Source organism: Urocitellus parryii, chromosome 5, assembly GCF_045843805.1.
Source record: "Urocitellus parryii isolate mUroPar1 chromosome 5, mUroPar1.hap1, whole genome shotgun sequence".
NCBI lineage: Eukaryota > Metazoa > Chordata > Mammalia > Rodentia > Sciuridae > Urocitellus > Urocitellus parryii.
The window spans coordinates 61083310-61087835 of record NC_135535.1 but is presented as its reverse complement, the minus strand read 5'-3'; the positions used below and the strand labels follow the sequence as shown (position 1 = coordinate 61087835).

The following is a 4526-nucleotide window of genomic DNA, read 5'->3' as shown; positions in this document are numbered from 1 at the left end:
AAAGTCCTGATTTATTTGTAAAATTATTAATCCTATATACTGTTAAGAGGGACACTGAGTATCATGGAAAATTAAGAAACATACTTCGAAATGTTCTATGTTCAGAAATTCAGAATGTGTGTTAATTGGAATAGTATTTTAACAACAAAAGTGTATTTTATGTTTTAAGAATTTCTATGTAGTTTTTGCACACATATGGTCAGATAAGTAAAGGAAAGTATGGCATATTCAAAAAGTATACCTTTTTTATGCAGACTCTCTTATTATACCTATCAACAGACTAACTTCATATTAAATGGCTAGGGATGTATAAGGCAGGTAACAAACAGATTATTTTGTTGTGGTTAATGTGTATTTTTTAAAATTAGTACATCTTTATGGTTAATTTTTTTACATGCCTTTTGTGTTTCCTACCTCAGGATATGTGATGAAAAGATAGTCCTAACATCCTTAAAGAATTGATCCTTATTTTAGTACTGGAGAAGTGAAAAATAAGAAATGAAACATCAAACATCTGCAACTGAGTTCATTCTTCTGGGATTAACAGATGATCCAAAGCCAAATATTTTCATTTTTCTATTTCTATTTTTCACCTACATACTGAGAATTATTGGAAACTTAACAATATCAATCTCACTCTGATAGACTTGCACCTAAAAACACCCATGTATTTCTTCCTTAGGATTTTCTCTTTCCTAGAAATCTCATTCACAATAGTTTCTATTCCTAGATACCTGGTCAGCATAACAACAGGGGATAAGACCATTTCCTATAATTCTTGCATGGCCCAATTCTTTTTCTTCATACTGCTTCGTGTAACAGAATTTTTCTTTTTCACTGTTTCTTATGAACATTAGGTGGCTATCTGTAAGCCACTGCATTACACAACAATAATGAACAGCAGGATCTGCATTAGTTCCTAGCTGATAGATTTTATCATTATCTTTTTGCCTGTGATCATGGGGCTACAACTGGATTTCTGTGACTCTCATATCATTGAACACTTCACCTGTGACTCCTCTCCTTTGTTCCTTATCTCCTGCACAGACACATTCTTCCTTGAGCTCTTAGGATTTTTTTCTGTCTCTATTCACTCTCTTTGCAACCTTAAAGTTCTTGCTTGTCTCCTATGTGTTCATCATTAAGACAATTCTGAGGATCCCCTCTGCTGCTCAAAGGAAAAAGGCCTTTTCCACTTGCTCCTCACACATGATTGTTGTCTCCATTTCTTATGGAAGCTGCATTTTCATGTATGTCAAAACTTCAGCCAAAGAAGGAGAAGCATTGACCAAAGGCATAGCTGTGCTCAATACCTCTGTTACCTCAATGTTAAATCTTTTTATTTACTCCCTAAGGAACTAGCAGGTAAAATAATCCTTTAAGAAATTTGTCAAAAAATGTTTTTCAATGGTAAAGAAATTCATTGCCTGAATATAAATAGAATCTCATATCTAATGCAGTATTTTTTAAAACCTTTATCTAGATTTGGTGTCAGGGTGATACTAGCTTCATTTTTTATTCTGCATTTTATTAATTTGAACTCTGATTTAATGATTTCCTCTTTTTTACTGGTTTTGAATTAGTATTTTTTTATTTCTCATTTGACCCATTCCTCATCCAAAACGGTATTATTCAGTCTCCACATTTTAAAATGGTTTGGTTTTTATTTTGTTATCAATTTAAGATTTCATCCTATCTTTTTTTTTTTAAAGAGAGAGAGAGAGAGAGAGAGAGAGAGAGAGAGAGAGAGAGAGAATTTATTTATTTATTTAGTTTTTGGCGGACACAACATCTTTGTATGTGGTGCTGAGGATCGAACCCGGGCCGCACGCATGCCAGGCAAGCATGCTACCGCTTGAGCCACATCCCCAGCCCGAGATTTCATCCTATTATGATAGGATAAGATAAAAGATATAACCTCTACTTTTTTGTATAAGACTTGATTTTTGCCCCAAAATATGTTCTATTTTGGGCAAGTTTCTATGTATAGCTGAGAAAAAAGTGAATTCATTCCTCCTGGGATGAAATCATCTACAGATGTCTGTGAGATCCATTTTTTTAATAGTGTTGTTAATGTCTAAATAGTCTTCAGATTTTTGTTTGAATAACTTATCTATTAATTGGAGAGAAATAGTCACATCACCTAATATTATTGTATTATAGTATATCTGATGATACTACATGTATGATTTATTTTATGTAGTTAGATAAGTGACAGAAGTATTTACAATTGTTATATGCTCTTGTTGGATAGTTTCCTTAACCAATATAAAGTAACATTTCTTGTCTCTTCTGATTAATTTTGTCTTGAAGTCTGCTGTTTCAGCTATGATAGTAGTTACTCCTGCTTGTTTTTATTTTCCATTTCATGGCATATCTTTATCCACTCCTTCAGTTTCAACCTATGGCTACCTTTTCCTGTGACATGAGTTTATTATGAACACCAGATGATTGACATCTGTTTTAATCCAATCTATCAGTCTGTCTTTTAATTGGAGAGTTGAGACCACTGACATTCAATGTTTATAAAAATTATCATCATTTCCTGCCATTTTTATTTGTTTATAAAAAATTAAACCTTTATGAATTTGTATGTCATACATTCACAAGGGGTATACTAAACTTCTCTGTGTCACTGGAATTTTAGTATATGTGATGTCAAAGTGTGCATCTTACCATCTTTTTTTAATAATATATTGTTCTAAATAAATATTTTCAATGTTTTTTTTACCTATAGATAAAACCATATATATATAATTATATATATAGATAATATACACTAAATATTATATAATATATATGGCTGTTTCATATGTATATATACATATATATATATAGTTATAGATAGATAGATAGATACATAGATAGATAGATAACCGAGATTTTCTTAAAACAGAAAATTGGTCATTGCTAATTCAATCCAATATACATAATACCAATACAAAACTATAATTCTATGATTATTTTGTCTATGAATATCATATTGTAGCAAATGCTTCCCCCAAAAGTGAAATAAGACATTCTATAAGATTATATTATTCAAGCAAAAACACAAAAGAAAAATGAGAAATGTGAATAAAGCTAGTAAATGTTAAATTAGATGATAAATGTTAACCTTATACTATCATACATAATTAATACAGATATATAGATACATAGACGGATTGTTGTAGACATTAAAGATAAATGAAGCAATATTTATAATCTTATTCAAAATTTATCTGAAGATGATTATTCTAAAAGTCAAAAAATGGAAATAATTGAATATCAATCTAAACCTTTCCAGAGTTAAATTGTAAGAAAATACATTCATTTATAAGTGGTGCTGTACTGAGAACCAGAAATTGGGTGGCTCTAGACATCAGAATTTCATGTATCTCTTTGTAGTGTCTTTAGTTTATCCTAACTGAAGTTCATTGAGCCTCTTGAATATGTAAATCCATGTCTTTCTTCCAGTCGGGAAATTTTAACCATTAATACTCAAAATAGTCTGTTTATCCTTTAATTTCATCCTCTGGGCCTCCCAAAATGGGTATTTATACACTGCAAGTACTAAAGGCTCAGATACTTTTAATCTTTTTCTGTATTTTCTCTAATTAACTATATAATATCATTTTTCAATATGTAAGATTTTTCCTGCTTTCTTTTTGGCACTAAAATCTGCTGTTGAAGTCCTTTAAAATTCTATATTTCAGCTATTATACTTTGCAAATTTAAATTTCTATTTGAATTGCTGTTATACTCTTTGTCACTTTGTTGATATTTTTCATTTATTCATCATTCTTGTGGTTCCTTTATTTGTTCATAGTTACATTCAGCTCTTTGAACACAATGGATATGAAGTCAACATCTAATGTGGCCAATGTCTGCACATTCTGAGGATCTGTTCCTGACAATTTCTTTCTTGTATCTTCCTACTTCCAAACCCCAGTGATTAGTCCATACTTTCTTATTTTTGTGTAAGCCTTATCACTCTTTATTTATTTTTTTTTAGTTTTTATTTTTAAAAGTCATTTTGAATAATATAATGTGTTTACTCTGGGAATCAGATTCTTTTCCCTTGCCGATTCTGCTGCTGTTGTTTGTTGAGGACTGCAGTCATATTGATTTAGAGACTTTAACTATTTTTTTATAAGACTCCTTCCATTGTTGTGCATCATCATAATGGTCTCTATTTTTCTATGTCAGTAATCAGATGGTGACTCATCAGAATGTTTTTAAACATCTGAAGCCAAAAACAGAAGAAAAGAAAAATTTGTGGAACTCTTCTGGTCTTGGGACCTGAGTCAAAGATGGGGGACTCGTTCCGTGTGAAGTCAGGCTGCTTCCCATTCGGCCTTAACCTTCAACAACTGCTTTCATGGAGCCCACACAGCTGCCAGCTTTTCCAACAAATTCCTGACCCCTGGAAGGTGTATTTCACTCTAGCTTCCATGATATATGTGATGGCCCTTGGGAGCTATTTTTTTCCCAAGAAAACTGTATCAATTTGAGTCAACTTTAGTCAGAGAAGAGCTAAAAGGTTT

The 4526-nt window shown here is 31.6% G+C and overlaps 1 pseudogene; it reads left to right on the top strand.

Moving 5' to 3' along the window:
- Positions 1 to 498: 498 nt before the first annotated feature.
- On the top strand, positions 499 to 1431 carry LOC113178207 (olfactory receptor 6C76-like; annotated as a pseudogene).
- The last annotated feature ends 3095 nt before the right edge of the window (positions 1432 to 4526 follow it).